This window comes from Ictidomys tridecemlineatus, chromosome 2 (assembly GCF_052094955.1).
Source record: "Ictidomys tridecemlineatus isolate mIctTri1 chromosome 2, mIctTri1.hap1, whole genome shotgun sequence".
In the NCBI taxonomy this organism is placed as follows: Eukaryota; Metazoa; Chordata; class Mammalia; order Rodentia; family Sciuridae; genus Ictidomys; species Ictidomys tridecemlineatus.
The window spans coordinates 16,483,347-16,495,663 of NC_135478.1; the positions used below are offsets into that span (position 1 = coordinate 16,483,347).

At 38.4% G+C, this 12,317-nt stretch overlaps 1 protein-coding gene across 4 annotated transcripts in view; it reads right to left on the reverse strand.

Moving 5' to 3' along the window:
• Window positions 1-12,317, reverse strand: part of Klhl18 (kelch like family member 18) — a 52,563-nt gene that overhangs the window by 35,281 nt on the left and 4,965 nt on the right. Inside the window, exon 1 of one of the 4 annotated variants that reach the window (XM_021731451.3) lies at window positions 9,615-10,016. The exons of the other annotated variants lie outside the window; for them this stretch is intronic. The gene's annotated coding sequence lies outside the window, so the exon portion shown is untranslated. Of the gene's footprint in view, window positions 1-9,614; window positions 10,017-12,317 lie in introns of those variants that run through there. 4 annotated transcript variants of the gene reach the window in all.

A 12,317-nucleotide genomic window follows, 5' to 3' on the forward strand; every position in this document is an offset into this window, starting at 1 on the left:
AGTTTCATTAAAGATTATAGTCAAAATGTGGCTGGGGGTGTAGCTCAGTGGTATAGCGTTTGCTTGACATGTGGGAGGCCGAGTTCAAACGCCAGTATTGCAAAAACAAAACAGAGATTATAGTCAAATGGACTATAGGTTCTCTAGCCTAAATTCAGAAAAGGATATCAAAGACTAAGCATAAGGCATTATGATTTCCTATTCATTTCCTTCAAGTTTTTCTTACATATACAAAATAGGTATAGTAAATTTTAAGTTCATTATTATCTATTAAATATATATACACATATGTACATACATGTCCTTTTTAGTTTTATTTTTTGGTGGTACTGGGGAATGAACCCAGGGGCGCTCTACCACTGAGCTATATTCCCAACCCTTTTTATAAAAAATTTTATTTTTGAGACAGGGTCTTGCTAAATTGCCTAGGCTGACTAAATGGCTAGGATTATAGAAGTGTGGCTGTTGTGAGTTTTCTTGTTCTTTTTTTTTTTTTTTTTGCTCTGAGCCCTAGGATCCAAATGGGCTATACCCCCAGTCGTGTGTGTGTGTGTGTGTGTGTGTGTGTGTGTGTGTTATATGCGTGTGTATACACATATGTAAATTGATTTTTTTTTGCAGTGCTGGGGACCAAATAAATCCTAAGTTGTCATTTTAAGAAATTGATCCAATATATCAAAGTTGTCATTTCATGTGGGTAGAGTTGTTCATGCTATTCTCTTTTATCCTTTTATGATTACTATACCTGCTATTTGCTATTTCCTTTCTATACTGGTGATTTATGTCTTTTTTTTTTTTTATCAGTTTTGCTAGAGGTTTGTTGATTTTATTGACTCTAGCTCAATGGTAGAGTACTTGCATGCATAAGGCCCTGGATTTGATCCCCAGTACTGAAAGAAAAAAAAAGAAAAGAAAAGGCAAAACAATCTAGAAATCAAAAACAAAAACAGGGGCTAGGGAAATAGTTCAGTTGGTAGAGAGCTTCCTAGAATGCACAAAGCCCTGAGTTCAATCCCTAGCACGACCAAAATAAATAAATAAATAGATAAATAAATAAATAAATAAATAAAACAAAACAACAATAAAACCCTAGAACTAGTAAATAAGTTCAACAAGGTTACAGGATACAAGAGCGACATACAAGAATCAATTGTAGGGGAGCTGGGATTGTGGCTCAGTGGCAGAGTACTTGCCTAGCATGTGTGAGGCACTGGGTTTGATTCTCAGCACCACATATAAATAAATAAAATAAAGGTCCATCAACTACTAAAATAAATACAAATACATATAAAAAGTCAATTGAAGGGTAGGGAAGTAGCTCAGGGTCAGAATACTTGCCCTGGGTGTACAGGATCCTGGGTTCAACCCCCAACACAGCAAAAACAAAGCACAACAAAAAAAAGAAAAACAAAACAAAACAACACAACAACAACAAAAAAAAAAAACGTGAGAAAAAGGGAAAAAGACACGAAGAGCTATTTCATCAAGTATGTTATATAGATGTAAAGTAAACATGTAAAAAATGTTCAGCATCATTACTCATTAAACAATGCAAATTCTAATCATGAGCTATTACTACACATTCAAATGAATGCTCCAAATAAAAAAGTGACAATACTAAATGCGGATGAGGAAGCAAAAGAACTGGGTCAGTAGTTGTATTATAGTTTTCCAAAAATAGAACTAATATACAGAGAGAGGGAGAGGGAATTGAGCAATTGGCTCATGAGATTGTAGGGATTAGTAAACCCAAAACCTGTAGTGGGCTGGCAGGCCAGAGATTTAGATAAGATTTGACTTTACAGTTTTGAGTGTGAATTATGCAGGGCAGGAAAGCAGGCAGGAAATTCAGGCAGGTTTCTTTCTTAGAATTTTTTTTTTCTTTTGTGATACCAGAAACAGAACTTGGGGCTTCATGCTAGACGGGCAAGCACTCTTTCACTGAGCTATACCCCAGGCCAAAGATCAACTTTTTTTTTTTCCATATGGTGCTGGGGATTGAAGCTAGGGCCTCACACATTCTGAGCAGGCACTCTGACACTAAATGACATCCCAGACCTCTCTGCTATCTTGAGAGGCAGAATTGCTAATTCAGGAAACTTCAGTTTTTACTCTTAAGACTTTAAACCGATCCGATAAGACTGACCCACATTATGGAGGATAATCAGTTTTCTCAACATCTACTAATTAAATGCTAATTACAGAGCTTGGGATGTAGCTCAGGGTACAGTGCTTGCCTAGCAAGCTCGAGGCTCTGGGTTCAGTCCTCAACGCTTAAAAAGAAAAATTATCAATCACATCTAAAAAAAACTGGGCACCATAGTCTATCCAAGTTGACACATAAAATTAACTGTCACACTCATACATGGCTGTAGGAATCTATGTATAGGCACTTTGGAAAACAGCAATTTATTCTAATACTAAAAATATACTATATTTTTGAAACAGCAAAATATCACTAGACATTTATCTCAGAGATAAATCTACTTAGAAATATGAAAGAGAAAACTAATCAACACACACAATAACTTAGAAGCACTTAAAAGGCATTATGCTGAGTAAAAAAAATTAATCATAAAAGGTCATATACTCTATTATTCCATTTATATAATATTATCAAAAATGAGAGATGAAGAATACACAGAGCCAAGTGTGATGATGCACACCTGTAGTCCCAGCGTTTTGGAAGGCTGAGGAAGGAGAATCATTTGAGCCGAGGAATCTGAGATCATCATCTCAAAAGAATATGCTACATTTTAATAGTAATATACATTACTATAATATAGTACTGGTATATAAGACTATAGTTTTTTTTTTTTTTTATTGAAACCCCATCTCAAAAAAGAAACCAAACAAACAAAAACAAAAACGCGGTCTCCAAAAAGTAAGAAGGTTTGACAGGGAAGAACTTTGTGATCATAGAATAACTATATCAAGGAGGTCACTGGTAACCTGGACAAAAGCAAATGGTGGTAGCCTAATAGAACCAACTTATCTATTCTTAATGAAGCAGGAGTTCCATCAAGGGAGCAATCTTCGTATGCTTCACTTTTCTTGGAACACTCTGGCAATTCATACTCAATATTTGTTGAACAAATGAAGCTTCTGAATGAGTCAACACCACATACAATTGAGTCTAGCCATTTCAGTCCCTATTATTTTGGGGTCCCTACTTTTTTACAAGCCAGGTCAAACTCCAAGCTGGTCCTAATCTACTTCACCCAGTTTTGTCCCCCTCCATGCCTCTCTTCTAAGGTGCTGGCAATCCCCCAAACTGCCCTATTCCTCTGCTTGTAACCTTATGCCCCATTTTTCTGCCCAGTGAATTATATTCCTTATCCTTCAAGATCCAGCTCAAATGCTGCCTCCTCTGAAGGACCTCTCTGACTTCCAGGCAGGCAGCCCTCCCCTTCTTGCTCAAGACTCCATTACTGCACACATTATGTCATCACCAATGAATTTCCTTCTCTCAGGCTGAATACTCTTCCCACAGAGAGGCAGGTTGTATCCAAGCCCTTAACAAAGCACCTCATGCAAAAGTTTACTTAATGAATCCCAAAGCCTGTTGGTCCTGCATCTGAGGATAAACAAGTCACAAAAGTCATAAAACTTCTGATGAATTTTACCACTTTTTTTTTTTTTTTTTAACTGTTGACCTTCTAGTTCAGGACTAGTGGAACTGTCATTGTGGGAATTCAAAGGAGGCAAAGCACAGGAAATTTGTCAGCTGAAGTAAAAGTTTCAAGAAAAAGGTGGTGAGGCTTAGGGCCAACTTGTGGAGGGCTTGATTTCCAGGTAAGTAGAAATGAATAAATAGAAATGAACAAGCTACACTTCTTACCTTGCTTAGGTGGGTTTCTAACAAGGTGGCATGTAAGGAAATGGGGGCAGGTAACCTTTCCCCTTAAATGTTGATGGATTGCCTGCCATTCCAGAATATAGACAGAGGTATGCTCATCCATCCATGAGCAGAAATGATCAGTCCTCACAAACCTGTAGGGCTGGGAAACTGATGGCAAGTATAATAAAATATACCAGGGTCATTCTGAGGTTTTGATAGTATTTTAAAGCACACTGTCTAAACCCTCTACTGATGGGGTTTTGGTCTCTGCTTTAGGGGGCCCCACTGCGTAAGTGTCAGGAAGGGGGTTAAAAAAGGAAGTGGCTAACCAATTGACACTAAAAAAAGCTCTGTGGCAAATAATCCCACATAAAGAGCTGGTTAAGACATTTAGGCCTGTACCCACCCCTTCCAAATTCTCCCCCACTGCCCATCATCCATATTCAGCAACATAGAATGGGACAAGGGGGAGGAAGATGGGAGAGCAGAATCCTCAGAAATCAATGAACAGTGAATTGTACCAACAAGGGATTTGAGATGTTCTTTTTTTTTTTTTTTTTTTACCAGTTCAAACTGCTCACCATAAGAATTCAAGTTCACAGTTTGCATTCAACCCACATTTCCAATCTCACCTTCTCACCTTCCACCTTGTTCCTCCATGTCTTTCTTCCTTGAGAAACCATGTTAATTTCATTCCTGGGCCTTTGAATAGATTTTCTACTAGCCTGGAATGCTTCTTCCCATTATGTCTATCTGTCAAAGTCCTACTCATCCTGTAAGGTAGCAATCAAATGCCATCCTTTCCAAAGCAGTCACAAACCCTCTGAAATGTAACTGTCATTCTTTTGGTGTAAGGTTCCTTGGGCCCTGATGATACCTGCTGTTATAGAATGTATCACACTCTGCTTTGTCTCATTATAAACTAATAAGTATCCATCTCACCCACCAATTTATAAACACCAAAGAAACTGAGTCCTATCCATAGCAGGGAATCCCATGCACTGAGCAAAGCACCATGCAGAATTACATGCACTTCTACAGTAGACTGACTGAAGAAGCATCTCAGCCCTTTCAGATCATTCAGCAAACAAACAACTTTGAGCACCTGAAACATGCCAAGAACTATACTAAATAAAACATGGTTCACATGCTTCATGAGTTCATCCTTAAGAGGGGAAGAAAAACACATATACATTGTGTCTGAACACAGTGGTAAGGGGAACAGGGAATAGTGGTAAGGGGAACACAATGCTAAGGCAATGTTCATCAAACCTTTGTGTGCACACTATGTAAGAAGCACCAGATTCTAGTTCAGGAGGGCCTGAAATTCTACATTTCAAACAGACTACCAAGCACTGAGAGAAATAAGCCATTATGCTACAAGAGAAGAGGGAGTGATTAACTACACCTGGAGGAACATTGAGAAAACAGTACTCAGAGAGGTGAAACTTCATACAACCCTCCAATGTGACAGAACAGGGCATGTGCCTCTGCCAAACGGAAATACACAGGCTGGCAGGGAGACAGGTGTATAAACTTGTGAAAGACAATGTTAAACAGATACAAATGCAAAGTGTTTAAGGAGAACAGAGGAGGAGTGTTTGGTCATTTATCTCCCCTTGAGAAAACACAAAAGAAGCCCTGAAGCATGTAGAGGACTGTGCCCAGCATCGAAGTATATATTCCAAGCCAAAGAATTAGGGGAAAGACCCAAAAAAGGAGAACACAGGTTATGAAGAGAAAGCCAGCTGATGTAGGAGATCATGAGTAGTCAACTAGGGGAGAAGGGCAGAGAGCAGCCAAGTTTGGAGGCCCCTGAATAGCAAATACTCAATTTGCTATCCTAGAAAAGTCGATCCAAAGTGGCTATCAATAACAGGAATCCTTGGGCTGGGGCTGGGGCTCAGTGGTAGATACACCCTTGCTTTGCACATGTGAAGGCACTTGGTTCGATCCTCAGCACCACATAAAAACAAATAAACAAAATAAAGGTATTGTGTCCATTTACAACTAAAAAATATATAAAGAAAAAAAAATAACAGGAATCCTTAAGTGCCTCCCTCTTGTGTCTGAGACAGCAGGGACAGCAACAGATTTCTATGAGCAGCTTAGAATAATCAGAGATTTAGTTAAATCAGCAGTCCTTTCCTAAATCCTATAGAAAATTACCCACCACCTGCCGCTCCTGCATTCCCACTACTCCAAGAGATCTTGATGACTTATAGGACTAGTCCATAGACAGGAAAAAAAAGATGAGTTTTACTTTTTAAAACCACCAACAGGGCTGGGGCTGTAGCTAAGTGGTAGAGCACTTGCCTCGCAGGTGTGAGACCCTAGGTTTGATCCTCAGGACCACATAAAAACAAATAAGTAAATAAATAAAGATATTTTAAAAAATAAAATAAAACCACCAACAGCTGCTCCCCTGACAAGTCTGTAACCTTTGACTTTCACTCTACACAGAATTTCCTTCAAGAACCAGACAGAGGGCTGGGGATGTGGCTCAAGTGGTAGCGTGCTCGCCTGGCATGCGTGCGGCCTAGGTTTGATCCTCAGCACCACATACAAACAAAGATGTTGTGTCCGCTGAAAACTAAAAAAAATAAATAAATATTTAAAAAAATAGCACTCTGGGGCCCATTATCCAGCTTTATTTTTCTTCATAGCACTTTTCACAGCGGAAGTTTTCTGTTTATTGTCTGCTGCCCCACTAGAATGTAAGCTCACATTCACAAAGATGTGGCATACTCTGCTCACTGTTGTATCCAGATCTTCAGTGTTCCATTGACCAAAGTGAAATGTGAAGCTGCTAAGAGTAGGAGAACAAGATCAGAGAAAACCCGAAAAAATGGGGCTGGGGATGTGGCTCAAGCGGTAGCGCGCTTGCCCGGCATGCGTGCGTGCAGCCCGGGTTCGATCCTCAGCACCACATACAAACAAAAATGTTGTGTCTGCTGAAAACTAAAAAATAAATATTAAAAAAAAATTCTCTCTCTGTCTCTGTTAAAAAAAAATCCTATAAAAAAAACTGAAAAAAGCAACTTGTTGGCTGCACAAGGATCTTTTCCTACAGGGTTAACAAGAAATCTCTCAACACATTAGTAAAGTTAAAGGATTCCTGGGTTAGGTAAAAGGTGAAGAGGATCTCAATTAGGACACAGGTTTACTGATCATCTATTATAAAGCCTCCTCAGTAAATAATTCAGTCGCAGTTCTGCTCTTCTGGAGTTTATAAAACTATGTATAATTATGTAATTACTATTGTGATAAGTGTCACAAGATATACATAAAAGAGAGGGGATGAGCCAAAGCCAATTCCAGAGTTTTAATCACACATGACTAGATGAAAGGTGTGTCATCCTTACAAAAAGAAAACAAGAGATGTTTAGAAGGGCAAGAAGATTCATTTTAGACATCATGAGTATGAGGATTAAATTAAATTCTACTGCTTGAGAAAAAAAATAAGGCATAGAAATACAGATTTGAAAGCTTTGTAATGTGTGGATGATGCCAATAAGCCTTCACTTGGAAGAAATGTTAGCATACATGGTCACATGTCTGGTCACAGGACAGCTCTGCCAAGGTAACGTGACATTTAGATTTTACAAATCAGTCAAGAAAAGTAGGCTCACAACATGTGTGAAGCACTTACATATGTTATCTCTCAGAAGCCAATTCCTTTTAAATGACCAATTGAAGTGCAACTATAAATAAGTGCAACTTATACTATTTATAAATGGCATGCACTTGCATATCCAGCTAATAGGGAAGCTAAGGCAGAAGCATTGAAAGTTCAAGACTAGTCTGGGAAAAATATACAAACAAGTAAATAAGAGAATAAAAATATGAATTACAACTGTAGGACTGAGTTAATACAATCTGGCTGTGTGTGTGTGTGTGTGTGTGTGTGTGTGTGTACGTGTGGTGCTGGAGGATTAGACCTAGGGCCTTGTGCATGCAAGCAAGCACTCTACCAACTGAGCTATATCCCCAGCCCCTCAATTTGGCTTTTAACAGCTGAGGCAATATGCTACAGAAAATACAGAGTAGGAAAAATTACTCCTTAGTATCACATGTTTCTGATCAGTGTGTTTAGATCCAGAGACAAATTGGTTTTTAGTGTCACAAAGCACTATAAGCAATCTCCTTGTCCACCTGGTAACAAGTTTTCTTGAGCTTATTATCTCTCCCTTTTTTATTGTGATAAAATATTAATAATATAAGATTACCATTTTAACCTTTTCTGAGTATACAGTTCTCTGGCATTAGTATTCATCTTGTTCTTATAATCATCAACACCATCCATATCTAGAACTTTTTTATCTTCCCAAAATGAAAGTTTGCATCCATAAAATAATAACTTCCCATTTCTCTCTCCTCCCAGATGCCAGCAACCACCATTCTACTTTTTGTCTTTGTAAATCTGACTACTCTAGGTACCTCATGTAAGTGGAACCATAGAACATTTGTGCTTTTGTGAATAGTTTACCTCACTTGACATAATATCTTCAAGATTCATCCAGGTTGTAGCATGTGTCAGAATTTCCTTTCTTTTTAAAGCTAACAGTCAACTCTGTGTATGTGTGTGTTTGTGTGTGTGTGTGTGTATTTATCTATGTACAATAACTATACATACAATTTTTGTTTATCCATTTATCCGATGATGGACCCTTGGTCTGCTTCCACCTTTTAATTATTGTGGATAATGTTGCAATGAACATTTCTGTTCTTGAGCTTATTTTTTAAAAGCATTTTTGTATTCTCATCAGATTATCAATATATTGCCCAGACATACCACTATACTGGGTCACATTTGAATTACTGATCCTTCACTTATTTCTATCAAAAGCCTAAACTCTGATCTTTACCTTCAAGGCCCTGAACGCAAATGGTCTGTTCCACTAGAACACAGGATTCTTCTGGCCTACCATTCTGTAATCACCTAAGCATTCTCAGCTTCAACTGAGACAAAAAGGGAACATGGTGTCTTTAGTTAACACTTTGGAAACATTCTGCTTCAAGCTCCAGCAGAGACACAAAATTTAACAGTAATCTCTCCTATGTGGGTTATTCATTTATCAACCAGTAGAGTCACATGATCACCTGCAGTAAGTAGTCTGGAAATAGAGTTCTTCTGGTTCATCTGAACTTTTTTTTTTTTTTTTTTAACTTTTTTGTGGAAGTGATGCCAGGGCATCACACAAACACTCTACTACTGAGCTACACCTTCAGTCCCTCATCTGTACTCTTTAGCAAGAGATGTTTCCAACTCCTAGATGCTATGTGGGACAATAAAGTAGCTGTACTGCAACCTGCTCCCAAAACAAACTTTACAAAGGCCATATACTGGGGGGCACCTCATGAAAATCTAAGGGAGATCAATGGAGTAGAGAGACCAGGGGGGAGGAATGAGAAGGAGGAAAGGGGAAATACTGGGGAATGATATTAAGCAAATTATACTGTAATACTATGTACTTGTATGAATATGTTAGAATCCCACTATTATGTGTAATTATAATGCACCAATAAAATATGAAAAAAACCCAAAGACCATATTGAAATATAACAGAGGTCAGTATACTATAGTCAACTGGGTTTGGTTTACAGTTGTTTTTGTAAATAGTTTTATTGGAATACAGCCACACCCATTCATTCATATACTGTGTATAGCAGCTTTTGCACTACATCAAAGCTACGTCATAAGAAAAACTATATTACCCACAAATCCTAAAATATTTAGTATGTTTGCCAGTTTCTAGTTCATACCACATACCTTAGTTCACTCCTCTTGTCCCCACCTGGGAAGAAGCAGTGATGTAGTCAGCTGTTTAGGATTTCTTCCTAAGGTCATCCTAAGCTAACCACAGGGAATTTGGCTGGTGCCATGCCAAAATGGCATCAAGATGCCTAGTAGGAAGGTAATATCATGCTTGTAAATTAGCTGTAGCTAGAAATAACACCTTTAGAAAAACAATGTGGTCTCCTTTTCTATAAGGCTAAACTAGATGGGGCTATAAGGCAAGCAAAGGAATCTCATGAACAAAACAATAAAGGAATTGTCTATGTAAGAAGCATCCCCAAACACAGGCTTTTCACATTCACCCAGCCAAGCCCAAGGGTGAGCTCATGAATGTGGCTCTGCTAGTAACAGATTTCCCAGCCTGCATCTTCAACTCTCTCCTCACCCATATGTCAGGCAGCATTAAGCTCTCTTATCCACCTAATCAGTGACCAAATTTAACAGCATTATCCACAATATAATTTGAATAAGAAAGAGATCAAGGGCTGGGGATGTGGCTCAAGCGGTAGCACGCTCGCCTGGCATGCGTGCGGCCCGGGTTCGATCCTCAGCACCACATACCAACAAAGATGTTGTGTCCGCCGAGAACTAAAAAATAAATATTAAAAATTCTCTTTCTCTCTCTCTCTCTCCTCTCTCACTCTTTCTTTAAAAAAAAAAAAAAAAGAAAGAGATCAAAGCTGAATTTTTATGAATATGAAGTTCACATCACAAGTGCTTTGCTCCTTAAGAAGCATATCTTTCCTCTCCACTCGAACTGCTCATTACCAAAAGATAAGGCTGACGATGAACACAATAACATGAGAAAAATCAGTAGTAAAACCCAGAAATGAACAAACAAGTATTCAGAAGCATGAGTTTTCCAATATAATGTCACTTCAAAAATCAAAAGGTGTCAAGAAGTCATGTGTAGAAGACTAACAGACAATACTGTTCAGTCACTGTCATGAACAGATGAGGTTAACAAGAAAGTATGAAAGAACAGTTGACCCTGTAGTCAGAGACTAGAGTCTATCCCTATTTCTGTGTAATCCAAATTGTGACCTTGAACAAGTGCCTTCCCCTTCTGACTTAGACCCTGATATTTAAAATGCAAGCTACTGGGACTGGGGTTATAGCTCAGTGGTAGAGCGCTTGTCTTGCATGCATGAGGCCCTGGGTTCGATCCTCGGCACCACATAAAAATGAATAAATACATTTTAAAAATAAATAAATAAAATGCAAGCTACTAAAGTATAATAGTGGTCTGCATTCTCTTCTTAGCTAAAATCATACCCATCACTGCCCTCCAGGCTCAAAGATGACACTAAAGATGTCCTGTTCCCTGCTCTGCTTCATACCATTAGCAGAGCAGGTGAGTAATGTGACACAGGATATAAAAGCATTACTTCCACAAATATGAAAACAGCTGTGTTGGATCTCAGCAAATATCAAATATAGCTTTGTACCTTGGGCAAATCCTTTAATAGCTCTAAGCCTCAGGTTTTTTTTTTTTAACCTTCTCAATGAGTGGCTTTGATAGAGGACCTATACAGGCTACTTTTAATATGATTACTCTAGCTCTATAATTATCCCTGTGTAACTAACTCACTATAGTACACACAACAAAAATGGCATGCATCAACAAGTCCTTATTTCATTTCCTAACATCCTTCTCCACCTATTCTTTCATCACAAGGCCGGTTGTGAAAACAAATTGGGCAAGACTCTAGACTCAAACGAGCAGTTCTTGAAACCAGTTCATGTGAAAATTCTGTACCTGGATTTAGTGGATTAGAAACTATTCTAATACCATTCTTTTCCTTCTGGAGGTAAATTCTCAGATCCTGGCTCAAAAACCTCAGCAGGACCTTGGAGAAATGCTGAGAAGATTGATGGCAGTAGATCTTTCAGGAACCATTTAGCAGTGGTCGCAAAATAAAGAATGTGTACACACACACACACACACACACATATCTCCTCTCTCTTCTAAGTTTATTATAAGTTTGTGAATAATTTTCAGAGGTCTGGTGACATCATCCTGCTCCCATTCTGCTCTCACAAAAATAGAAAAAGGAAGGGAGTTAAGTTGAGTGGGAAAAAAAACACAAAAACCTGGTGGCTACAGATCGCTTTGAATCTGGGAAGTCTGTCCAACTAGCTGGACACAGATGAACCTAACAGATGCTGCCTGAGCCTTGGGCTTCTGTTAGCCCAGGGGAAAAAGAGATGAAATGGAAAGAGGGGATGAGAACTTCCATGGATACAAGCCTCTCTATCTAGACCAAGCCTGATGCAAGTTTGCCAAGGATTCTTGCACTACTATCCTCCTAATCTTTAAGATAAAGGACCATGTTTTTTTTTTTTTCCTGATAACAGACTCAGATTACCACAGATACAGAATGTGATTTAAAAAAAAAAACTAATGTATTACTCTTTTTTGTCATGCCTCTGCTTAACTATTCAATAGGTTTGCTGGGTATTTAAATTTCAAATATTTAAAAAAAATCAAGTCTAGGTTCAAGTGTTGGCAGTGAATTTTGAGAATGTGGTTTGTCTGCAAATGTTCACTTTCACACTCTCTCTAAATCTTGGAAAACTAGTAAAAATGATATGTTGCTAAGCATGAGTATAGTGAATGGAGGGAGATTAATTCAAATTCACATGGTAGCCCCTGAAATCAGTTCAGTCACTGTC